The sequence below is a fragment of the Microtus oregoni genome, unplaced genomic scaffold (genome assembly GCF_018167655.1).
Source record: "Microtus oregoni isolate MIOR12 unplaced genomic scaffold, Mior012 000019F_ref0000042, whole genome shotgun sequence".
In the NCBI taxonomy this organism is placed as follows: domain Eukaryota; kingdom Metazoa; phylum Chordata; class Mammalia; order Rodentia; family Cricetidae; genus Microtus; species Microtus oregoni.
This window is the reverse complement of record NW_024543078.1, coordinates 7,437,961-7,465,093: the sequence shown is the minus strand read 5'-3', so window position 1 is coordinate 7,465,093 and position 27,133 is coordinate 7,437,961. Positions and strand designations below refer to the sequence as shown.

The window sequence follows — 27,133 nt, the reverse complement described above, 5'->3', positions numbered from 1 at the left end:
ACACTTCAGATCCTAGCAGGAAAAAAAGTCTATCCTGCAGACACAAACACCAAGAATCAAGTGTGACATACAGAGACAGCTCATCACCTAAACGGTGAACAATCTGAGTAAGTGACTCATCTGAGCAAGAGAGAGATTTAAAGGCTAAAGCCCAGTAAAAACCTTTCTCGGGGGACCGGGATCATGGGTGAGGCAGCGGTGGAGGCAGTGGAGGCTTGGCAGGCAGGTTAAAGCTTCAGGGGCAGCCTCCGCCATGATCCTGCTGGAGGTGAACAATCGCATCATCGAGGAGATCTCACTCTCCTTCCAGAACACGGCCTTTGGAAACAAACCAGAAGCTGTAGAAGTAACATTTGCAGATTTTGATAGTGTCCTTTATCATATTTCAAAACCAAATGGAGACAAAACAAAGGTGATTGTAGCGGCGAAAATAAACGCAGGCAGATTGTAAAGAAATATATACAGCTTTAATGAAGAAATAAACTTACAGAACCGAGGTTCCCACGTAGCACAGGAAGCAGGAAAAGGGATGCACAGGCTGCCACAAGCTTGATTTATCAGTCAACATTCGCCCGAGGCAAGCCCGCCCCTAAGGGGCTGGCTTAACCCTACAGGTGATGGTCAGTATTCCTTTGAAATTCTACAAGGAACTTCAGGCACATGGTGCTGATGACTTATTAAAGAGAGCATATGGGAGTTTCTTGGTAAACCCAGAATTGGGATACAATGTTTCTTTGCTATATGACCTTGAAAATCTGCCTGCATCCAAGGATTCTATCGTGCAGCAGGCTGGCATGTTGAAGCAAAATTGCTTTGCCTCTGTCTTTGAGAAATACTTCCAGTTCTGAAGGCGTAAGTCACAAACAATGCCACACCAGTTTGGAATTATGATTAATAGGGTGGTATTTATTTAATGGGGAAAAAACTTACAGATCACCGTCCAAGACAACAGCCCTCTACGCAACAAGGAAGGGAGTCTAATCGCCAGCGGAGCAGGAAGTGAAGAGAGAGAGGGAAGTGGCTGCTTTTTTAAATGGAGAGAGACCACGCCCCAGTGGGCTGGTATCTCAGAGGCTATAGGCTGGAGGAGTGGGAGGACCTCCGCAACACCTCCCCCTTTTGTTTAAATAAGAGAGTTCTAAACCTACTATGAAATTATATACAATAAGTACAAATATCCTATTCTAACTAGCTTAGGTCTTGTATAATAAATAACTTGGCCAAGTCATGAGAAAAAGTAACTACATTTATATAGTCTTCAACCCCATCGAAGATCTGAGAAGGGAAATAATGTTACCTGGGTAATTAGGAAGTTCAGTAAAACAACTTCCAAAACATGCAACAAATCACAGAGACAACTAGCTACCTGGGCAATCACCCAAAGTCACGTTAGCAGCGTTGAAGCAACCAACTTTGGCTAAGGCCTAACATAACTGACATACCATTTTCAAAGGCAAGCAACTTTTTCAAAACTATCTTACCCTGTCTTGGCAGGATATGACAGTCCTGTTTTATCCATTGATGCATGCTCTGTATCTCTGTCAGTGGTTGAGGTATGGGCATTTCTTTGCCCAAAGGCCAGTTCTGCCAAAAAGAAAGGCTCCAGGTGGAGTGTCTTTGGTGCTCAACATTCTCTCGGGAATAGAGTGGTGTTGCCAGGAGCAATTGTGTCTCACTACCACAAAACTCTGAGTTAGAATAAAGGCCATTTTCTACAGCTCTTTGAAGAAGTTGAAGATTATCTATCTCTACTGAATATAATCTCTATATATCTAAAGAACCAGATTAGTCTAATTATAAATGACAAACTTAGATGACTATTAATCTATATAATTCTCAATATCTATCTAACTTAAAGGCTAAGACAATTAACAACTGTGAAACAAATGAGGACAATGACCTCCAAATATAAACAATGTACAAATATACATTGCAGTAGGTAAATATATATCATACACAAACATTATATAAGTATCTTAATCAGAGGTATAAATGTACACTGCAATATGGTAAATATATACAATATATATATATATATCAATACAATATATGTCAATACATAAAAAATGTTTTAAACAGAGGTAGAAACATGCATGCATACAGTAGTCAATATAATTTAACTTTGTATCAATATACAAGAATCTATACCAATATATTTGTCTAAAAACAGTAACTCACAATTACAAATCTATTATCCCATCATCCCTCTTTTTTTTTCAAAATGATCCCTGAGCTTATAAAATTCCTTCCCCAACCCTCAATCATATACCAATTATAATCAACCCCTAAATGATGTCCCTAAACCCAAGGGCAAACTTTACTGGGAGAGGGGACGTCATCCTCTAGAATTACTTCCAGCTGTCATAGGGGCGACGTTCTTTCTGGTGGATCCTTTGAAAATAAAATGATGGTTAAATTTCAAGATCAATGTCTTTTAAAATTGCCAATAGTCTCTGAGTATTTTGTGCAGGTCTGGCCAAAATGTTGTATAAGATGTGCACCATTTCAGCTAACCAAGTTGGAATTATCTTGTGCAGCTGGTTCCCAAAGCAGGTCTTGTAGTACTGCTATCACTATCATGACGTCATTTCAACCAGGTGGAGTTGTTGTTATGGGGCCCCATCTTCTTCCTGGAAACTTCAAATGTCACTTCAGGAAAAACTCATTGTTCATTGTGAAAAACTTAAACATTAATCATATAGACATATATAGACACACACACACACACACACACATATATATATATTCACTAAAAGGCATGATAGATATATTCAATGAAAAGTATGATAGATATGAAGAAAAGCAAAGATGTTTTCTAAACTCATATTTCTTTCTGTCCCATATCATGGCTCTTGACATGAGACAGAAACTCCAGAAACTCTGGGTTTTTCTCTTACTAACTGGCTTGGGATTGGAGAGGGACTGAGCCAGAGTCCAACTTCAAAACCAGCTTTATAAATTTAGAAATATGGTTTAATATATTTTACTTACACAACTCATTCAGTTTTCTTGATAATTCCTATTGGGCAGGTATTTTTCCATCTGTCAGTATCCAAACATCCAGGGTCCCTTGAATTTTTCAAAGATGAGTATTTTCCTGTGGAGATAAGAACAGAACCCTGCCCCCATTTTATGTTTTTCTTACCACCTGTATGAATATCATCATTATGGATGAGTTGTCATTTCTCCTTTCCAAGAGGCTTCTCTTCCTCAAATGGAAACTTTATTAATTTTGATGGTATCCACAATTTTTCTTCTCCTGTGGAAACAAGAGCAAAACCCCTTCCCCAATGTAGCACATCTCCTGGCTTCCATTGAGAGGTCAGCTCATCTTTGAAATAAATCAGTTGATTTAGTTCAGCAGACTTTTCCATTATCCAATGTCTTTCTGCTGCTGTCGTTCCTTTCTCATTAGCGTTAAGAAAATTCAAGGTTAATAAAGCATTATGTAATCTATTTCTGGGGGTATTTTCGGTCCCTTTCTGTTTGTTCAGCATATCCTTTATAGTACGATTTGATCTTTCAAATCCTACGGCCTGACCTGTAGGATTATTTGGTACACCTGTAATGTGTTTTATATTATAATAATTAAAAAAGCATTTCATTTTTTTAGATACATATGCTGGACAATTATCTGTCTTTATGTGCAGGTATACCCATGATGGCCATAACTTCCAATAAATGTGTGATTACTGAATCAGCCTTTTCTGAGCTCAGGGCAGTAGCCCATTGAAAACCTGAATATGTGTCTATGGTATGGTGTACATATTTTAATTTACCAAATTCCATAAAGTGGAACACATCCATCTGCCAGATTTCATTTCTCTTAGTACCCTTTGGGTTACTCCCTGCAGGCAATGGTGTTTGATTATAGAAAGAACAAGTAGGACATCTCTTTATAATGTCCTTAGCTGTTGCCAAGTAGTGGAAAATTCTTTCTTTAGGCCTTTACTATTGACATGATGCTTCTTATGAAATTCTGAGGCCTGCAACACACTTCCAATCAATAATTGATAAATCTCAGCATTGCCTTGGGCTAGAGGACCAGGCAGACCTGTATGGGACCACATGTGTGTTATGTACATCGGACAAAGCCTGTTCCTGATTATGTCTTGTACCTGGATAAACAATGAAGTCAACTCTGTGTCATCTGGTATAAATTCAGCGGTTTCAATATGCAAGATAACTCTTTCTGCATATTGTGAATCTGTAACTATATTAAGAGGTTCTTTAAAATCCCTTAGCACCATAAGAATGGCATATAATTCTGCCTTCTGGACAGAATTATAAGGGCTTTGTTCCACCTTACTCAATTCATCTGACTTGTAACCTGCTTTCCCTGATTTATTTGCATCAGTATAGAACGTATGGGCTCCAGTTATTGGAGCATCACGTACAATTCTAGGAAGAATCCAAGAAGTTCTTATTATGAGGTTAAGTCTACCAGTTTTGGGATAGTTGCTATTAATTTCTCCCAAAAAATTAGCACAAGAAGAGGACAAGGAAGGAGGGAACAGAGTGGTTATCCATTGTCTGTTGAATCTAAAAAAGGCAGAGTCACAGTAGTCTTCAGCACAGTGTTTAAGGATGATGACGATGTTGTCATTGGAAAGGTCTTCATGCAAGAGTTCAAAGAAGGACGAAGAGACCAGCCCCCCAGGTCCTTTTTAACCACAGGAAACCTCCTCTAGAGCTGAAAGACACAGATGCTGCCATGGGTGACAACACTGGCTACATCACCTTCGTGCTCTCCCCTCACCACACCAATGCCACTGCTCGAGACAACACCATCAACCTGATCCACACGTTCTGGGACTATCTGCACTACCACACTAAGTACTCAAGGCCTATATTCATACACGAATGCGAGCAAAACCATCTGACTTCCTTAAGGTGCTCAATCGTGCACACCCAGATGCAGAGAAAAAAGTAATGAAAACATTCATGGGGAAGACATTTTCATCCCGCTAACACTTGGAAACTGAGGAAGAAGCTCTGTTGATGGAAGGCTGGACCGTTTGCTACTGGATAATTGTAGCCCTTCATGTTGCACCTCTCCAGGTTCTTAAGGGATTCTCCGTTTGGGTTCCATTTTGTACGAGTTTGGCAAATAATCTGCAGAAACGAACTGTGCTTGCAAGGACTTCACAGTTCCCAAGAATTTAAGAAAAGAAAAAAATTTCCACTTGATCAACTTATTTCCCTTCTTTTATTTTTCCCTTTCTCACTCCCCTTCCTTTTTCCCTTTTCCAAGCTGTTTGCTTTGCAATATGTTACTGGTAATGAGTTGCAGATAATGCAATCTTAACTTGTATTCTTCTAAGTATTTGAGTTCAAAACTCCTGTATCTAAAGAAATACAGTTGGGGTCATTAATAAAGAAAATCTTTCTATCTCAAAAAAAAAAAACAAAACAAGACAAAAACCCTTTCTGAAGGCTATTTTTTCACCACTGTGGTGCTTCATGTTAGAAACAGACAAAAATATGGTATCTACAAGAAAGAAAACTCAGGTTGCCAGACTTGGTGACAAGTGTTTTTTTTATCTAGTCATCTGTCTGGGACAGTGAAAATGTTTGGACAGACTTAAGTTATATCACAGCTAGCTATCCATAACAATGAGTTCAAGAAAGTCAATGAAATTTGTAGTATGTTAGTAGCCACTTCTGCAGCATTAAAATGATAGCATCTATGGCCACAGGAGTCAGGGGTGGGGTTACAAGGAGAACTGGAGATAGAAAGCACCAATCTGTTAGTGATGTATTGTGGATATTCCTGAACTGAGAGATATTACCATTCCTTAGTGGTCGGGGATGTCACCAATTTTTGTCAGGAAGCCATAAATAAATAGACTTAGGAGGGCGGAGGAAGATGGCAGTGGGGGCTAGGTGAGGAGTTGGCAGTGATGAGGGGCTCAGGCACGAGGATGTGGGATGGAGGGGAAGGAGGAGACGGTGTCCCAACGCCATGGGAGAATGACCGGGCTGTGGGAGCTGGTGTGGCAGGTGCTGCAAGTGCTGCTCTACCTGCAGAGTGCTCACTTCCTGGCTCTGCCTTTGCTTCCCCTGGAACTGGATCTGGAGCAGCTGCTGTTGTGCTGCCTCCACTGTGGTCCTAGTGCTGCTGGGCTTCAAGCTGAGCAAGCCCTGGCCATTGGCAGGAACCAGCATCATCACCTGCACCCTCACTGGGCCCCAGGCTGGCTGTCACCCCACCCAGGCTGTGCTGGTCTTCGGAGGGCGGGTCCCTGCAGAAGCAGCTACTGTGTATGGGCCTGGTGGTCACTAAGGAGGACCATGAGCCCAGCTTCTCAGACACCGTGAGCCTCAGTGGTGTGGTGTATGGCCTTGGGGATCTCTACATTAGTGTCTAAGACCACCAAGGCCTGTTCAAGAGAAATAACTCCAGATTGATGGATGAAATTGTGCAACAACAATAGGAACTTTTGGGCCGAGATTGTTGCAAATAATAACCAGAATTTGCAAGTAGTAATGACAAAGACCACCAAGTATTAAATTGCCCTTCAGCGGTGAAGGTGCTGTCCCCAGGAGCTGAAAAAGTGTATATTCTGAGAGCTGCTCAGGACTTTTGCTCAGCAGCAGAGGACACCCAGAGATTTGGATGGAGATCTGCTAGACGGCTTACTTAGTTCACATGGTTTCCCTGACCCTGAGTTAGTATTGAAGTTTGGTCCTGTGGACAGCACCTTAGGCTTCCTTCCCTGGCAAATCAGATTGACTGAGATCATCTTTCTGCCTTCTCACCTAAACATCAGTTATGTGGATGTTTTCTCTGCCCTTCATCAGAGTGCCTCGGAAAGTATGGTTCCTGGTTTTGTAATATGACATCAGGCTTTTGTAGAAAAGGACCCAATTGATTCTGATGTTTACAAAGTACCTATAAAACCTTGTACACACCTAGAAAAAAATCTAAGAAACCCAGGACCAAAGCCCCCATGATTTAGGCTTTTGTTATCCAAGTGTACTACAACATAGATGCCAACCTATTGCTCTGAAGGAATAACACACAAAGACAGTAAGAGGAGGCTGCAGAATATGATAAACTTTTCGCCAAGAGAATGAAAGAAGCCAGGGACAGATTGTCAAGAGATATAGGTTGTCCTCACTGATAGTTTCTACGTCTAAATCTCAGACCAGTCAAAAGTAAGATTACTGGGGCCAGAGAGATGGCTCAGCAGTTAAGAAGATTGGCTGCTACACCAGAGGACCCAGGTTCGATTCCCAGTATAGCAGCTAACAATGATCCGCAGCTCCAGTTCCCTTTTCTGGTCTCTGTGGACATTGTGTGAATGCAGTGCATAGACTACATGCAGGCAAAATACCCATGTACATTAAAAAGTAATAAAAAAGTACCTGAAACCAAGGTTTTATTGTAAGGGTTATAAAATAATAAATAAATAAAAAGTTTTATACTTAAAACACCTGAAGCAGTTACTTCCTTACTTGATAAGTACAATTTTGAATCTTGAATTATTTCAAAGACATCAGAGTAGGCCTAAGCATTTATATTAATATATTTAAAGCATTTCCCAACATTGTTATACTAAAAGTATAATGCAGTTTCAAGAAGAAAAAGGTAAATATCCTGGTGTTATCAACCTCACTTCTGCTAGATTGAACAACATATCCTGAAGCAGGCCTTTTGTAGATTAGCAACTTAGTGCTAAAAGAGACACCAAGTGTCACTATGAAGAAAAGTCACTTGATTATTAAATATAAGCCCAGGCTGGCCTCGAACTCGTGATCCTCCTGCCTCTGCCTCCTTCAGCAAATCCTACCGGCGTGCGCCACCACAACCGGCATGCAAATGGATGGAAATAGAAAACACTATCCTGAGTGAGGTATCCCAGACCCAAAAAGATGAACATGGGATGTACTCACTCATAATTGGTTTCTAGCCATAAATAAGGGTCACGGAGTCTACAATAGGTGAATCTAAAGAAGCTAAGTAAGAAGGGGAACCCAAGGAAAAACATATAGTTATCCTCTTGGCTAAGGGAAGTAGACAAAATTGCCGGGGAGAAAATTGGGATCTTGGGGTGGGGTGGGTTGGGGGTAAGGGGAGATGGGGAGAGAAAAGTTAGAAGGGAAGGAGGTCGGGCCTTGGGAAAGCAGGAGGATTTGGGATAAAGGAAGGTTGGACAGGGGAGCACGGAACCACAATTCTTAGTTAAGGGAACCACTTTAGGGTTGGCAAGAGACCGGATCCTAGAGGGGCTCCCAGGTGACCAAGCTGAGGTCCCCAGTTAGTTCCTTGGGCAGTTGAGAATAGGGAACCTGAAATGACCCTATCCTTGAGCAATACTGACGAATATCTTGCATATCATCATAGAACCTTCATCTGGTGATGGATGGAGATAGAGACAGAGACCCACACTGGAGCACTGGACTGAGCTCCCAAAGTCCCAATGAGGAGCAGAAGGAGGGAGAACATGAGCAAAGAAGTCGGGACCACGAGGGATGCACCCACCCACTGAGACAGTGGAGCTGATCTATTGAGAGCTCACCAAGACCAGCTGGACTGTGACTGAAAAAGCATGGGATAAAACTGGACTCTCTGAACATGGCGAACTATGAGGGCTGATGAGACACAAAGGACAATGGCACGGGGGTTTGATCCTACGTAATGTGATGGCTTTGTGGGAGCCCAGCCAGTTTGGATGTTCACCTTCCTAGATATGGACGGAGGTGGGAGGTCCTAGGTCTTACCACAGGGCAGAAAACCCTGACTGCTCTTTGGACTGGAGAGGGAGGGGGAAAGGAGTGGGGGGAAGGGGAGAAGGGTGGGAGGAGGGGGCGTAGGGGGGGGAGGAGGGGGAGGGAAATGGGAGGCTGGGAGGAGGTGAAAACTTGTTTTTTTTTCTCCTTTTCTCAATAAAAAAAAGTAAAAAATAAATAAATAAATAAATATAAGCAAAATGTAACAAATATACTTACTCCTTTTGAAAGCTGTGCACAGAGGGGAACTGAATCCAAAGACCAAGCACATCTGTGCATCTGGGCTGTAACCATTCTGCAGTAACGTTTCCACGCACTCTTCCCATCCTCCAAACACTTCCCAGTAAACAGGGCTCACTTTGTCTGAACCAGCGTCACAAGCCCGGTTAGTAAGTGGTATTAACAAGTCCAAGATCCTTCAAATACACAAACGGGAGGAATATTTACTATAGGAAATTTGTCTGTTGTCCTTGTTCACTATTATTTGTCTTACCACCATCATTACCTATGCTCCAAAATCCAATTTTATGTTTAATATTTCAGAATCTAATAAATCATTAAAAATTAAAAATTGATGACATCTTGATATATGCATGCAAATGGATGGGACTAGAAAAACCAATACTGAGTGAGGTAACCCAGACCCAGATATATAAGCATGGTATGGACTCACTCATATGTTGATACTATCTGTAAAGCAAAAAGTAGTGAGCCTATTGTATGTTGAAAAAAAGAAGATAACACACCATATTTTTCAGCCTGAAAAAAACTCCAGTCCAAGTGATTCAAAAGCCTCACATAAAACCATATATAGTGAACCTGATAGAAGAAAAGCTAGGGAAGAGCCTGGAATGCATTGCCACAGGAGACTCCTTCCTAAACAAAGCAGTGATGGTGCAGGCACTAAGATCAACAATTCATAAAAGGGACCTCACAAAAACTAAAATCTCCTGGAAAGCAGAGACCACTGGCAGGCAAGAGGACAAAACAACTGCTTACAGCCTGGAAACTGATTTCCCCTAATCATACATCTAACAGTTGGATCAATCACAAATCTAAAAAGACTGCAAGTCCATGTACAAGTCTGTGATCCCTGCTGCTGCCAGTTTTGGGGGCAAGGAAGCTTCTTCTGCATAATGGAGAATGAGAGACATTGAAGGCTGCTGGGACAACCTCTTCCACCGAACAAACAAATCAAAATAAAGACAGTCCAGAGAGGGAGCCTTTGAAGAGAGTCTAAAAATTGTGATAAAGATGCTGTAGGATATAGATCTTCACAAATGATGGGATTTCCTGTGTGAGAGGGGGATGGGAAAGGACTCAGCAATCTTTAAGGATATGGCCACTGGGAGTCTGACCATGTTCCAATGAGTATACAAAAACACAAATTTGGCATGGTGTATTTCTCTCTCTCTCTCTCTCTCTCTCTCTCTCTCTCTCTCTCTCTCTCTGGAAAGGCATAAAGTGAAAAGGGTAAACCTTGGAGGAATGGGAAGAGAGTGTGAACAGTGTAAATTGATAAAATTCCCAATAATTAACAAACTAATTGTATTGAAGTAAAAAGAACTCAAGACATTAGACATCAAGAAATCCACTTAAAGATGGGGTACAGGGATGGAGAGATGGCTCAGAGGTTAAGAGCATTGCCTGCTCTTCCAAAGGTCCTGAGTTCAATTCCCAGCAACCACATGGTGGCTCACAACCATCTATAATGAGATCTGGTGCCCTCTTCTGGCATGCAGGCAGGCATGGAAGGAATGTTGTATACATAATAAATAAATAAATATTAAAAAAATAAAGATGGGATACAGATATAATCATAATTCTCCTTAGAGCAATCTCAAATGGCTGAGAAACACCTAGAGAGATGTTCAAAATTTATAGCAGTTAGTGAAATGTAAAATCAAAAGTGCTTTTTTTATTTTTTACATATGTCAGAATGATCAAGATCGATAGCACAAGTGACAGCTCATGCTGGTGAGGATGTAGAGCAAGGGGACCATTCCTCCACTGCTGTGGGAGTTAAAATTTGTACAACAAATTTGGAATTCAATATGGATGTGCCAGGCTTTGTTGACTCTTCATGGAGGCCTTACCATTTGTGGGGATTGAATAGGGTTTGGTGCAGTGAGGTAGGGAGAACAGGAGAAGCTGGCCACTGGAGTTACCATGTCATTGGAGCTGGAGGAGATGCTCCAGTCCGACTTAGAGGCCATGTAGCCCAGGTATTTGAAGAGCACAAGAAGCAGGCATCTGTGTTCATCGTTGTCTGGATGGAGATTGAAGGCATGTTTGCAATAACCTGCCACAGAGGGATGGCCTAGAGGCAGAGGACCAATTCCCTTAAAGAGATGGCTACTCCTGTGCCAGATGGAAGCTGCTGCCTCTGCCATGGGGCTCCAGAGCTCCTGGCTGCAGAAGAGTCAGGCCTGAGGCAAGGAAGGCTCTCCTCTCAGAGCACACAGCCCCAGGGGAATCCTCTCCTCCTGGAGTCCCAAAGGCAAAGGAACATAAAGTGCCCTCCATAGTCCCTAGCAGGGCAAGGCCAGCCTGCTTTGGTGAGGCAAGGAATCCCTAGAGGCAATTGTGGCTGCCATGCCAGCAAGGCTGGCACCCCAGGTGTCCTTTGTTCTGGTGCTGAGTGCCTGCTGGGCCTTCTCCCTGATGATTGGGGCACTGGAAATGGTGAGAGACAGAGAGGCACCACCATTGCTAAATGACTATGTGCCACCTCAGCCCTCCATCCACTGCAAATTTAGAGTTTCCTGCTGAAGAGTGCAGCTGGGATGAGCTCTTCTCCTTCCAGATTCTGCTGACCATGTACCAGCAGCTCTGCTTGGTAAACTCACAGCTGGAGCCATGTCTGAGGGTCTTTCCCAAAGAGCCCTCTGACATAAGCATTGTGCTGTTCCAGGACATCCCTGAGATGACCAAGCAGATAACTGATGCTCTGTGTTACCAGCTCCAGATCTACCTGGGTCATGGCCTGGACAAGTGCAGTTGGAAGATCCTTGCCCAGGTGCTCTTCACTGAGACACACAGGGAGAGACAGACAGGGAGTGTAGCTTAGGGCTCAGGGCTTAGGGATTGGGGCATTTTAGTTGGAAGACTAGCTACTCAATTTCTTCTTCCAATTGGTTTAGGTGGTGCTTATACCTGTAGGGGCTATTCTTTTTCTGATTCGTTCAGGTGGTGCTACCTATAGAGTTTTCTATGGCCTAACATTGATAATGTAAATGAATAGTATATGTGCACAGTAACTCAAATTAAATTGAAAGGCATAAGCGTCTCTCCATAGGCAGCTTTCTCTTCTTTCCTAGGTTGCTGCTCCAGAAGTCATGATACACATCAGGCATGGACCAATAATTACACATAACTTATTTGAAAGAGTAACTACACATCAACATAAAATGTTTTCTCTTCAGATAATAGTGACACAATGCAGAGAAAATGCAGGCATTCCATGAATAGTGCACAAGGTACTAGAAATTATATCCCATAGCCATAGTAACAAAACCCTAATGATATTGTCAAAAATAAACATGTTAATCAAGGGATTTGAATCAAAGACCCAGATACAAATCTGCATATATATGAATACCTTATATTTTAAAGAAGCCAGAAATATACAATGGGAAACTGAAATCTACAATGGGAAACAGTGCCACTCTAACCGGATTTAAATGTGGAGAAAAAAGTAGAGCGTGCCATATTCATCAACCTGAAGAAAACTCCAGTCCAAGTGGTTCAAAAGCCTCACATAAAACCATTTGTAGTGAAGCTGTCAGAAGGAAGCTAGGGAAGAGCCTTGAATATATTGTAACAGGAGACTACACTAAGGTCAACAATTAATAAATGGGACCTCACAAAACTGAAAATCTCCTGGAAAGCAGAGAACATGTGGCAATAGGAGAAAACATCTGCTTTTAGACTGAAAAAATGATTTTCCCTAACTACACAACTAATAGAGTGCTCACGTCCCAAATACATAAATATGGAAGTCCATGTGAAATTTCGTGATCCTTGCTGCTGCCAGTTGTTTGGGGCAAGGAAGCTTTTTCTGCAGAACCATGATTGAGAATGAGAGACATTGCAGGTTGGTGTAACACCCACTCCCCCCCCCCCCCCAAACAAACAAATCAAAATAAAAACAGTCCAGACAGGGAGCTATTAAAGAGAGTCCTTAAAATTGTGACAAAGATGTTGAAGTATATAGATTTTCATAAATGATGGGTTTTCATGTGGGGAAGGGGGCTGAACAACAAAAAATCCTTTAGCTACATAATAATCAAAACAATATACATGCAGAATTAAGAAAGAATACTAACAGCTGCACAGGTAATACGTCTAGAAACATATAAATGCAGACCTGCTAGAATACACCTGACTTTTCAATGGAAACAATGTAAGCCAGAAGGTCCCGGTTGAGCCCTATGAAGACATTAATAGGCCATGGATGGCAGCTAGTATACACAGTGAACTTTCATTTACCATAGATGGAGAAAAGACAGGAACAGATTTAAATAATGTGTAGCTACAAATCTATATCAATGGAAAGTACTAGAAGTAAAATTTCAACCCAAGGAAGTCAGCTACATTCACAAAATCACAGAAAATAGATGATCTCACAGTAGTAAATCCCAAATAAAAGAAAGCAAAGACAATAATGTCACCAACAACAACAAGTAAAATAACAGGAACTAGCAATCACTTGTCATTAATATCCCTTAATATAAATGGTCTCGAGTCACTTATAAAAAGACACAGACTAACAGAATGGATACAAAAACATAATTTATTCTTCTGCTGCATACAAGAAGCACATCTCAACCTCAAAGACAGACATCGCCTCAGAAAAGGGTTGAGAAAATTTTCCAATAAAATGGACCTAAGAAACAAGCTGGTGTAGCTATCCAAATATCTAACACAATAGACTTCAAACTAAAATCAATCAAAAGAGAAAAAGAAGGACATTTAATATTAGTCACAGGAAAAATCCAACAAGAGGAAATCTCAATACTGAACATGTATGTGCCAAATACAAGGGCACCTTCATATGTACAAGAAACACTTCTAAGGCTTACATCACATATGATGCCACACATACTAATAGTGGGTGGCCACAACACTTCCCTCTCACCACCGGATAGGTCTGACAGACAGAAACGTAACAGAGAAATAAGGGACTAAACAGATGTTATGACTCAAATGGACTTAACACACATCTATAGGATATTCCATCCAAAGATATAAAAGCATACCTTCTTTTCTTCTCTACACCCCATGGAATTTTCTCAAAATTGACCATATACTCAATAAAAAAGAAAACCTCAACAGATTCCAAAAATAATGGAATAACCCCATGTGTCTTATGGGATAACCATGAATAGAAGTTAGCATTCACCACCCACACTAATTTCCTAACCCACAAACATATGAAAATTGAGTAATACTCATCTGAATTACAAATGGGTCAAGGAAAAAACAAAGAAATAAATTAAAACTTTGTAAGGTTCAATGAAAATGACCACACAACGTACCCAAAGTTATGGGACACAATGAAAGCAGTGTTAAGAGGAAAGTTCATACCACTAAATGCCTATATAAAAAAGCTGGAAAAATCCCAGATTAGAAAGTTAATAGACCACCTGTAAGCTCTAGAACAAAGAGAAGAAAACTCACCCAGGAGGACTAGATGACAGAAAATAATGAAATTGCGAGATGAGATTAACAAACTAGAAAGAAAGAAAACAGTACAAAGAATCAATGAGACAAAGAGTTGATTCTTTGAGAAAAATCACAAAATTGAAAATGTCATTCCAAACTAACCAAACTTCAGAAAGAATATCCAAATTAAAAAATAAGAAATCAAAAAGAGGACATAAATCAGACATGGAGGAAATCTAGGGAATTATGAGGTCATATTTCGAATACCTCTACTTCAAAAAAATATGGAAAACTTAAAAGTAATAGAAAATTTTCTGGTAAGTATCACATACCAAAATTTAATTAAGAGCAGATAAGCAAAATCAATCGAAATATAACACTCGGGAAATGAAAACAGTCATTAAAAGTCTCCCACCCAAAAAGTATGTACCAGATGGTTTCAGCTCATAATTTTACAAAATTTTTAAAGAACTAATAGCAATATTCTTTAAATGGTTCCATACAACAGAAACAGAAGGAACAATGCCAAGCTCTATTTGTGAGGCTACAGTTACCCTGATTCAAAAACCACAAAAAGACACTATTAAGAAGAATTACAGATCAATCTCACTCAAGAACATTGATGCCAAAATACTCAGTAAAATCCTGGCAAACCAAGTCCAAGAACATATTAAAAATATCATCCACCATGACCAAGTTGTCTTCATCCCAGAGATACAGGAATGGTTCAACATATGAAAATGTATTAACATAATCCTCCATATGAACAAACTGAAAGAAAAAAAACACATGATCATCACAGTAGATGCTGAAGAAGCTTTCCTCAGAGTTCAACACCCCTTCATGATAGATGTCTCGGAGAGAGCAAGGATACAAGGACACAACTAAACATAATAAAGGCAACATACAGCAACACAACAGCCACCATCAAACTCAGCAGAGAGGACTCAAAGCAGTCCAACTGAAATCGGGAACAAGACAAGGTAGTCCACTCTGCATATCTATGCATAGAGTAATTAAAGTTCTATCTAGAGCAATAAGACAGCAAAAAGACATTAAGGGGAAACAAATTGGAAAAGAAGAAGTCAAACTCTCATTAAAAAGAAGGAATGACAAGGAGAAATGGAAAGGGCACCAAATTACACAGCCTGGCAGACAGAACCTATACATGCCTGCCGACTTTGGAAATAGAAAACACTATCCTGAGTGAGGTAAGCCAGACCCAAAAAGAGGAGCATGGGATGTACTCACTCATATTTGGTTTCTAGCCATAAACAAAGGACATTGAGCCTATAATTAGTGATCCTAGAGAAGCTAAATAAGAAGGAGAACCCAAAGAAAAACATATAGGCATCCTCCTGAATATTAACCTTCACCAGGCGATGAAAGGAGACAGAGACAGAGACCCACATTGGAGCACCGGACATAAATCTCAAGGTCCAAATCAGGAGCAGAAGGAGAGAGAGCACGAGCAAGGAACTCAGGACCGCAAGGGATGCACCCAACACCGACTTCCCATCTAAAAGAAAGAATACACGTGCTGTTTTTCAGTGCAAACAGCGGCATTTTGGAAATACTGCCTCTCAGATCAACTCCAAACCTAGGTGTGAGGAGACATTGGCTGAACGTGAATGTTCGGTCTGGCCCTAGCATTTCTAAATCTACTTTTAACCAGATGCCAGTGGAGTCTTACTGTTAGGAAAACTGAGCCGCACTTCAGTGAAGTCTTTCTGGGTGAAGTTTACTGCTCTCCCATGGGGGAAACACGGCTCACCAGTGGCTGCCTCCGAGACAGGAAAAAGAGGCGCTTTTCTCATCATGCAGGTTCCTCATACAGCACTGACCCCAGTGAGAGGCAGACAGGACAGCTGACAGCAAACTGAACCGCAGGTGTCGAGGCTCAGAGACCACAATTCCTGCTCTCCCAACTGTCTTCTGGACAGTTGTTCGCACATGCCTAAGTACGCATGCGCAGAGCTCCTGGGGACGGCTGGGCTCTGCACGGTCCTGGGCACTCACTGTACAACCTCACAGTGTGAGAAATCAGCCTAGCCATGAAGGGTGGGCCCTCGAGAGCCAAGCTGGGACTGATGAGGGTGGTGAGGGAGAGAGTGAGGGTGGTGAGGGTTAAGGTGACAGGGGTGGGGGAGGGGTTTAGAGGGATCCTGTTGGAGGGTTGGAGTGAGATGTTTGCATTTGGGAGGACTGGCTGCCAGCTCAGTGGGTGGAATTGAGCCATGGGTCAGTTGAATTCCCAGTCCTCTTTGCATAGCACAGGCTGTGAAGTGACAGGGAAGCTAATACTACTGAGAGACTGTTTGGCTTTTCTTTCTTTCGTTCATGATCTGGGTGACATTTTGACAATCATTTTCTTTTCGTCACTACTAATAAAGGTTAAAACTTACAGTGTTTTAGACTATCAGATACCCGTCTACAAGTGCATGCATAGTCCTCTATGGTGGTATCTAGAAATCCTTAGGTGTACTTCAGAGAGAATTTGAAATTTTCATTTATTTGTGTGGAATAATCTAAAGAAACAGCAACAGAGCACAGAACAGTAAAACTCCAGCGTTGCAGGGCCTTTGAAAGGGTATCACCAGGTGCACCACTGATGTCAAATGAGGTGGTTTGCTGTTTTTGTGGTGTGTGTGTGTGCTCTGAGGAGTGAATGAGTCCCAGCCCTAGAGAAATGAAGATCATTGTGAGCAGCCCCATGAGTCTCGAGGAACTGTCGGTGACTTGGTAATTAGGTTTTTATAAGAATTGCAGTGCAAAGAATTGCACTAAAATAGCAATAATAGAGAAATCTATTCACATCTCTTCTTCCCTTCCTTGCTAGAAGGATCATCCAGGCAGGGTGTTTCAAATAATTATTCTACTCTTTGATTAAGGGGAATCTCAACCAATCACCGTGTTGGGGGGGGGTTGTCCTGGGGCCCCCAAAAGTTTATAAAACCTTCCATGTGCACTTGTTTGTCCCTTTTGTTTCCTGCTCTTTGCTGGAACCTTGGCTTTGTAAGCTGAATATATTATATTGAGCTTGCCTGGCTAATTCTGTTCACCGTTCATTTACGCTGTAACATTATGGCGCCCTAATGTGTGGTTTTTTGGATATCCGCCTCTGAGCCCGGCCGCAGCGCCGGGGCCTCGCTCCCCTCCAGTGCACCGCGGATTCGGCTTTGAGGTTTAATTTTTTTAAAAATATTTATTTATTTATTTATTTATTTATTTATTTATTTATTTATTATGTATGCAATATTCTGTCTGTGTGTATGTCTGTAGGCCAGAAGAGGGTACCAGACCTCATTCCAGATGGTTGTGAGCCACCATGTGGTTGCCTGGAATTGAACTCAGGACCTTTGGAAGAGCAGCCAATGCTCTTAACCACTGAGCCAGAATGCTTGAATTCAGCGGATCTCCCAGTGCAGTTTTTCCAGGAGATGCCCGTGCCTCAGCTGCAAATGCACGCACATGCGCGCACTGTACTCTCTCCCTGAGGGCCGCTGCTGAATGAGTGCAGCCGCTGAACGTCCTAGCTAGTTTCCCCTCTCTCTCAGCTCATGTTCACCGTGCCCTTTCTGCCGCACCGCGCTTTCACTGGATGCTCACCCGGCCCAATTGCCAGGCGCCCCGTGGCTGCTCACTACACAGCCACGGCTCGGCAGCTCCAGCCCCGCCAGATCTTTCCCGGTGCTTGCGAGCAAGTCAGCTAACCGAGCTCAGGCCCCTGCCGCTGGGCGGCACCAGGGTGGTCCCCCATTTGCGGCCCCGCAGCTGCCGCAGCAGCAGACTTGGCCTGGCGCTCCCACCATCAAAGGCTGAGCAGCCCATGTGCCCGCGATCGTGGAAGTAAGGCAAACGGACTGCTGGGCACGTGATTTGATCCGTGACTCGATCTGATCGCGCTTCCGCGGGCCGAACCATCCACGCCTAATCAGGCCTTGGCCCTTTCCGGTTTCCTGGCCCTCCCACTGCTGTTTATAGGCCCGGCGCCTGCGTTCTATAGCCTTACTCTAATTCACACAGCACAGGGTTTGTGGTTTAACCTCTGGTTTTGAGTATTTATTTCATGATTTTCCCACGGGTTCTGACTTTCCCGGCCACTTGAATTAAGGTGCACCCCGCCACCTACTGGCTGGCAACTGTCATTACAGGTAATTTTAATAAATCAATAAATAAAGATAATTAAAAATAAATACAGATTTGATTGAAAATGTCTGACAGCTCTTTTTCATCTTCCTCTCGGAGAGGCAGCTTCGCTTCTGTCTCTCTCCCCACTTCTCTGCTTCCCCCCTTCTCTGTCTCTTTCTCCTCTTCTCTCTCTCTCTCTCTCTCTCTCTCTCTCTCTCTCTCTCCCTCTCTCTCTGTCCCCCCTTCACCCTTCCTCCTCCATAGCCCCCTGAATAAACATTCAACCTCACCCTGAAAAAAAAAAAAAGAAAATGTCTGACAATATCACCATTCAAGGCTTTTACAGCCTATTTAATTACACCATGGCTGAGATATTTCAGGATACAAATGAGGTTTCCCTTGGTTGGATATCTTTAGGGCTTAGAATTATTCTCGTTTTTTTTTCCTTTATAATACAGTTAGACAATAGACAAATGATAAAGTCCTTAGAGGATGAATCCAGGATTCTTAGGGCAGAGGTTGAATGCTTAAAAACAATTGAGACTGACAACAACCTCCTCAAGAAAGAGTTTGAAGTTCTCAAGGAAGAGAATAGATCTTTGTCTAACATGACTCTGTCAACTGAGCAAAATTTAGAAAAGGTACAGTCGGGTATTAAGGAGAGATTCGCTACTGTGGAGGAAGGGACAGCTGATCTGGACCGTAAACTTCAGTCCCTATCTGTAGGAACTAAAACATTAACAGAGAATTAAAACTGCTGAATGTGTCCGGTTTTATCCAAGGCTTTTTCAGACCCAGGCCAGCTGGCCTTGGTGAGTTCCCAACAGAACATCCCCATTGTCTCAGTGTGTGGGTGCACCCCTCGTTGTCCTGAGTTCCTTGCTCGTGCTCTCTCTCCTTCTGCTCCTGATTTGGACCTTGAGATTTCTGTCCGGTGCTCCAATGTGGTCTCTGTCTCTGTCTCCTTTCATCGCCTGATGAAGGTTAATATTCAGGAGGATGCCTATATGTTTTTCTTTGGGTTCTTCTTCTTATTTAGCTTCTCTAGGATCACTAATTATAGGCTCAATGTCCTTTATTTATGGCTAGAAACCAAATATGAGTGAGTACATCCCATGTTCCTCTTTTTGGGTCTGGCTTATCTCACTCATAGCGGACAATGAGGACTACTGAGAACTCAAGAACAACGGCAATGGGTTTTTGATCCTAATGCATGTACTGGCTTTGTGGGAACCTAGGCAGTTTGGATGCTCACCTTATTAGACCTGGATGGAGGTGGGTGGTCCTTGGATTTCCCACAGTGCAGGGAACCCTGACTGCTCTTTGGGCTGACGAGGGAGGGGGACTTGATTGGGGAAGGGGGAGGGAAATGGGAGGTGGTAGCGGGGAAGAGACAGAAATCTTAAATATATATATATCTGCTGAATGTGACAATAGGATTTTGTCTAAAGGATATGAGAGATTGGCTGACAGATTTTCAACAAGAAGGCACAATTCATACCAAGAAAATTTTATTCAAGATGAGATATTATCTCTAATGGACAAACTTCATACCTTAGAATCCTCAATGAAGGATTTGGAACATAATTCTGGACAGGAGATTCAGGCCTTGCAGAAGGCAATGGTAAACAGATTTGAAAAGATTGAGGAAATTCTAAATTCTGATGAACAGAAGCAAATGGTAGAAAGGCAAATTTTAACTCCATCAGTGAATAAAACTCTCTGGGATAATTCCCACAAAACTCTACTGCCTTTCCAGTAATATCAACAGAGAAGGTGATTGGTTCCAGAAACCCTAGGGTCATCAAGGAACATACATGGGAGCCTGTCCATATGAATGATCTGAAAGAAAGTAAACAGGCTGTTATGAGTTTTGGGCTACACTCCTTCTTTAAAGAGATGCTAAAAAAATGGTCTATAAGCCACAAGGTCACACACCATGATGGGATTCAATTGGTTTCAGCCGTCCTAGAGCGCGGATGGCAATTGAATTGGAAATGCTTATTGAGACAAGAGACTAGACTTTTAGAACGGCAGGAAAGAGCAAAGGGAATTGCAATTTCCCTAGATCAAATTCTAGGTGAAGGGCTCTTTTCCGACCCTTTGGAACAAGCCAGTTATGATGAACACACCCTATCCATATGTACTACAACAACCTTAAAGGCTTGGGACAGGGTTCAAGACTAAGGACAGAGAATGGAATCATATATCAGAGTTAAACAGGGTCAGAGAGAACCCTTTAGCGAATTTCTACGAAGACTAACTAAAGCTGTACAAATAGGGATATCTGACCCAGAAGCAAGACATATAGTTATTGAGTCTTTGGCTTATGAGAATGCCAATGTGGAGTGCAAAAGGATCTTGGGGCCATTAAAGATCAGAGCAGCACCCTTGGATGAATGGGTCTTGCATACACTGAATGTTGATACATTTGACTATAGCACAGAAGCATGGGTAGAAGAAGCAATTTCCAATGGTAAAAGAAGGCATCAGAATACCAAATGTTTTAATTGTGGCAAAATGGGACATATGAAAAGGAATTGTAGACAATGGATTTCCAGAAATACTAGTAATGCCTCTTCTAGAAATAACAGAAATAGAAGGACTCAGCCTTCAGGTTTATGTAGGAGATGTGGGAAAGGCAAACATTGGATGAATGAGTGTAGGTTAACAAGAGATAGACAAGGCAACCTGTTACAATTGGGAAACGTAACAGGGGGCCTCTCACAGGCCCCCATGGTGAATGTGGTTCAGTCATTTCTGGTTACTGCAGATAACGTGCCTCATCAGGAAAATTAGGAAGCCTCATGCCTACTGTTACAAGCAATAATGGCCTGAGGGATGAGTTACGTGTATTTTGGCAAACTTCTATAAGTGATCAAAGACCAAAGGTAAGAGTGTGTGTAAATGGCATTTTTATTACTGGCCTGCTGGACACAGGTGCAGATGTAAGTATCATTACTCCAGAATCTTGGCATCTGTATTGGCCTCTTCAGGATATAAATGTTCAGTTCCTGGGAACTGGAACCCTATCTCGAGTAAGGCAAGCCCGAGATGGGTTGAATGCATAGGGCCAGAAGGACAAATAGGAAAACTAAGGGCATATGTAGCCAATATTGCAGTGAATTTATGGGGCCGTGACCTATTACAGCAATGGAATACCCAAATTAACATTCCTGCTGCTTTTAGAGCCTATATTTCTGAGAATAATATTAAAAGAAATGACAGACGGTGGAAACCAGCCATTCAGGCTGTACAAGAACACAAAGCAATTGATGTCCCTTCAGAGATACCAATAGCCCTGCCTCTAAAATGGTTGACTGAGAAACCAATATGGACAAAGCAATGGCCTTTAGCTGAGGAAAAGTTGCAGGATTTAGAACAGCTGGTAAAAGAGCAATTAGATGCTCGACATACAGAAGAATCAACCAGCCCTTGGAATTCTTCCGTATTTGTGGTTAAGAAAAAATAACATAAATGGAGAATGGTGACAGATCTCAGGGCCATCAACAAGGTTATTCAACCTATGGGCCCTCTGCAATCTGGAATTCCATTACCTTCTTTATTACCAAAAGGATGGCCTCTCGTAGCTATTGATTTAAAGGATTGTTTCTTCACTATACCTTTACAAGAAAAAGATAGGGAAAAGTTTGCCTTCATAGTGCCTACTTATAATAATTCTCAACCTGCGAGGAGATACCAGTGGGCCATTCTCCCCCAGGGCATGTTAAACAGCCCCTCACTGTGCCAATATTCTGTAAATCAACCATTACAAATAATACACAAGAAATTTCCCAAGTCTATAATCTATCACTATATGGATGATATTTTGTTATCTGATTCAAACATGGATACCTTGGAAAAGCTGTTTGAAGAAATAAAGATAGTTTTACCTAAATGGGAATTGCAGATTGCTCCTGAAAAGATTCAGAGAGGAGATTCTGTTAATTATTTAGGTTACAAAATAGTTTTGCAAAAAATTAAAGCACAAAAGGCACAAATTAGGAGAGATCGGCTATGGACTCTTAATGACTTTCAAAGACTGTTAGGAAACATTTCCAGCCTACAACCAGCTGTTGGGATAACACCTGATCTAATAATTCATTTGAACAAAACCTTGGATGGTGATAAAGACTTCAATAATCCCAGAGGATTAACACCTGAAACAGAAAAGGAACTGACAATGATTGAGGAAAAATTATAGGAGGCACATGTGGACAGGGTGAATCCAGAGCTCGATTGTATTCTCGTCATATTACCATCCAAAATTTCTCCTGCAAGAATTTATATGCAGAGAGATGATATTATCCTGGAATTGATCTTTTTACCACATAAACCAAGTAAGAAACTAAAATCTTATATGGAAAAAGTCTTTGAATTAATTTTATAAAAGGCAAGTTGAGACTTCGTCAACTAGCAGGCATAGACCCAGCAGAAATTATAGTGCCTTTCACTGCTGATGAACTAAAGAAATTATGGGAAGATAATGAACCATGGCAAAGAGCTTGTGGTATTTTTTTTTGGTAGAAATTAATAACAACTATCCAAAAAGCAAGTGGCTTAACTTCATAAAGAGAACTTCTTGGATTCTTCCTCGAATTTGTCCATGATGCTCCAATAACCAGAGCCCATACATTTTATACTGATGCTAATAAATCAGGGAAGGCAGGTTACAAATGAGAAGACTCAAGTAAGGTGGAACAAAGTCCTTATAATTCTGTCCAGAAGGCAGAATTATATGCCATTCTTATGGTGCTACGAGATTTTAAGGAAACTCTCAATATAGTTACTGACTCACAATATGCAGAAAGGGTTATCTTATATATTGAAACTGCTGAATTTATACCTGATGATACAGAACTAACTTCATTGTTTATCCAAGTACAAGACGTGATCAGGAACAGGCTCTGCCCTATGTATATAACACACATCCGATCCCATACGGGTCTGCCAGGTCCTCTAGCTCAAAGTAATGCAGAAATTGATCAATTGTTGATTGGTAGTGTGCTGCAGGCTTCTGAATTTCATAAAAAACATCACGTTAATAGCAAAGGTTGAAGAAAGAGTTTTCTATTACATGGCAACAAGCTAAGGAGATTGAAAAGACATGCCCTACTTGCTTTTTCTATAATCAGACACCACTGCCTGCAGGGGCTAATCCAAAGGGCAAAGGAATGAAATCTGGCAGATGGATGTATTCCACTTTGCAGAATTTGGAAAATTAAAATATGTACACCACACCATTGACACTTATTCAGGTTTTCAATGGGCAACTGCTTTAAGCTCAGAAAAAAAAAACTGATTCAGTAATCACTCATTTATTAGAAGTTATGACCATCATGGGTATACCTACACAAATAAAGATGGATAATGGTCCAGCTTATGTCTCTAGGAAAATAAAACTTTTTTTGCTTATTACAATATTAAGCATGTTATGGGTATACCATACAATCCTACAGGTCAAGCAGTCATAGAAAGATCAAATTGAACTATAAAGACTATGTTAATCGAACAGAAAGGGGTGGAAAATACCCCCAGAAATAGGTTACATAATGCTTTATTAACCTTGAATTTTCTCAGTGCTAATTAGAAGGGGACAATGGCTGCCTAAAGACATTGGATAATGGAAAAGTCTGCTGAATTAAATCAACCAGTTTATTTCAAAGATGTGCTGACCTCACAATGGAAGCCAGGAGAGGTGCTGCATTGGAGAAGGGGTTTTGCTCTTGTCTCCACAGGAGAGAAAAAATTATGGATATCGTCAAAATTAATAAAGGTTCAGTTTGAAGAGGAGAAACCCCTTGGAAAGGATAAATAACAATTCCTTCACAAGGATGGCAATCATACTGATGGTAAGAAATACATATAGGTTGGGGGCAGGGTTCTTTTCTTATCTCCACAGGAAAACACTCATCTTCAAAGAATTTAAGGGACCCTGAATATTTAAAGACTGATGGATGAAAACTAGTTACAACCCACTAAGGATCAGCAGTAAAACTGAATAGATTACATAAGTATAATTTTTTTAATGTCTTATTAAGCATTTCTTTATAAATATGTAAGAGCTGGTTTTGGTGTTGGACTATGGCTCAGTCCCTTTTCAATTCCAAGCCTCTTGATAAGAGATATCTCAGAGTTCCTGTCTCAGGTCAGGAGCCATGATATGGAACAGAATAAGAATAATAATATTCTTGATAAACTTTCTTTGCCTTTCCTCATATCTGTATTTGTCTTTATATGTCAGTATATGTCTTTGTAGTAATGTTTAAATTTCCCTTAACAAACAACAAATTTCCCTACAGTAATCTTTGAAGTTTCCAGGATGAAGATGGGGCCCCACAACATCAACTCCATCTGGTTACTATGATGTCATGATTTTTATAGCGCTAAAATTAGACCTGTTTTTTGGTACCACCTGTACAAGGCAGTTTCGAATGGTGCACATTTTTGACAACCCTCTGGCCAGACCTGCTCAAAACACTCAGAGGCTAGTTACAATTTTCTTAGGGCAAATGTTAATCTGGGAATTTTACCATCATTTGCTTTCACCCCCTAAGAAGAACGTCACCCCCATGTCAGCTGGAAGCAATCTTAGAGGACGACGTCCCCTCTCCCAACAGAGTTTGCCCTCAGGTTTCGGGACATCATTTAGTGGTTGGTATATGGCTGAGGGGATTGGAGAGGTATTTTATGGGATTAGGGGTACTTTCATGAAAAAAGGGGAGACCAACTGGTTTGATGGGATGATTGGTATTTGTGAATTACTGTTTTTAGAAAATTGTATTGGTACTGATTCTTGTATAGTGATATATTGAATATTGAATGTGAGTGCTTCTACCTCTATTTATTGTATAAGAGTATGCTTATACCTCTGTTTAAAATATATACATGTATATTGTATTGATATATTTACCATATTGCAATGTACATTTCTACCTCTGATATTATTTATGTAATGACATTGTTTACATTTGGAGATCATGGTTCTCATAATTTGCACAATTGTTTATTCTCTTAGTCCTCAAGTTAGATGGATATCGAGAATTATAAATCAATAGTCATATATGTTTATCATATTTATATTTAGGATAATCAGGTTTTTTTAGATACATAGAGATTATATTTAGTATAAATAGTATAATCTTCAACCTCTTCAAAGAGCTGTAGAAAATGGCCTTTAATCTAACCTAGAATTCTGTGCCAACGAGACACAATCACTCCTGGCAACATTGCTCTCCCCTTGAGAGAACGTTGAGCACCAAAGACACTCCACTGGGAGCTTGTCTTCTTGGCACAACTGGCCTTCGGGCAAAAGAAAAGCCCATACCTCGACTCCTGACAAAGATACAAAATATCCATAAATGGACAAAACAGGATTGTCTTATCTTGCCAAGACAAGGTAGGATAGTTCTAAAAAAGTTTCTTGCCTTTGATAATGGTATGTCAGTTATGTTAGGCCTTAGCCAAAGTTGGTTGACTAACATTGCAAACGAGACTTTGGGTGATTGCCCACGTAGTCAGTCGTCTCTGTCATTTGTTGCACATTTTAGAAATTTTCTCATTTGTTCTTCCCGGTTGCTTAAGTAATATTACTTCCCTTCTCAGATCTTTGATAGAGTTGAAGATTAGATAATTGTAGTTACTCTTACATTATTTAGACTCCTTGAAATAGAATGCTTAGCAAAACTTTTGTTATATGCTTCTTGCTTAGTATTATTTGCTATTTGTAATTTTATATTTATTATTTATTCCTATTGTATATAGTTGTATTCAGTTTGGTTGTGCCTTATTTAGACAAAAAGGGGGAGATGAAGGGGAATCTCAACCAATCACATTGTTTGGGGGGGGGGTGTTTGCCCCAGGGCCCCAAAACGCTTATAAAACCATTTGTGTGTACTTGTTTGTCCCTTTTGTTTCTTGGTCTTCACTGGAACGTTGGCTTTGTAAGTTCTCCCCTTATTAAAGCTGAATATATTATATTGAGCTTGCCTGGCTAATTCTGTTCGTTTACGCCGTAACACTTTAAATCTGCCATTTGTTTTATTTATACATAGGAGCTAGAGAAATGGCTCATTGGCCAACAGTGCTGGCTTCTCTTGCAGAAGTCATAACACATCAAGTAGCTCACAGCCATCTCTACCTACAGCTCTAGGGAATCTGGCACCTTTTTTCCCTCTGAGGGTATCAGATGACATAATTTCACACTACAAATATAAACTCATGAAGAAAATAATAAATGTTTGAAACTGAATACACACACATACTATATCTGTTTGGAGACTATTCATGATTGAGAGACATTACCTTTTCCTCACTGTATTCACTGACAAAAATGTCAATTTAAGAGGCTCAATGAACAAATTATTGTATGCTTCTGGGTATGACTTGCAGATGACCTTTCTATTATTGTGCATAATTACGATAATAACAGCATATATGACAGAGCTTAATTTACTGAACACTAACTAAGAATAGTTACTTTATTGTGTTTTATATTTAAATTTAGGTACACATTAAAAAGAAGTTCATACTGGAACTGGATCTGAATCAGTGTGTAAAGCACTTGCACTGCAAATGTTAGGCCCTGAATTCAGATTAA

General features: G+C 40.9%; 2 pseudogenes; both read left to right on the top strand.

Annotated features, from left to right (window-relative positions):
• The first annotated feature begins 253 nt into the window (after positions 1-253).
• Positions 254-4,971, top strand: LOC121459758 (annotated as a pseudogene).
• Positions 4,972-5,973: 1,002 nt separating this feature from the next.
• LOC121459581 lies at positions 5,974-6,843 on the top strand (annotated as a pseudogene).
• Positions 6,844-27,133: the final 20,290 nt, after the last annotated feature.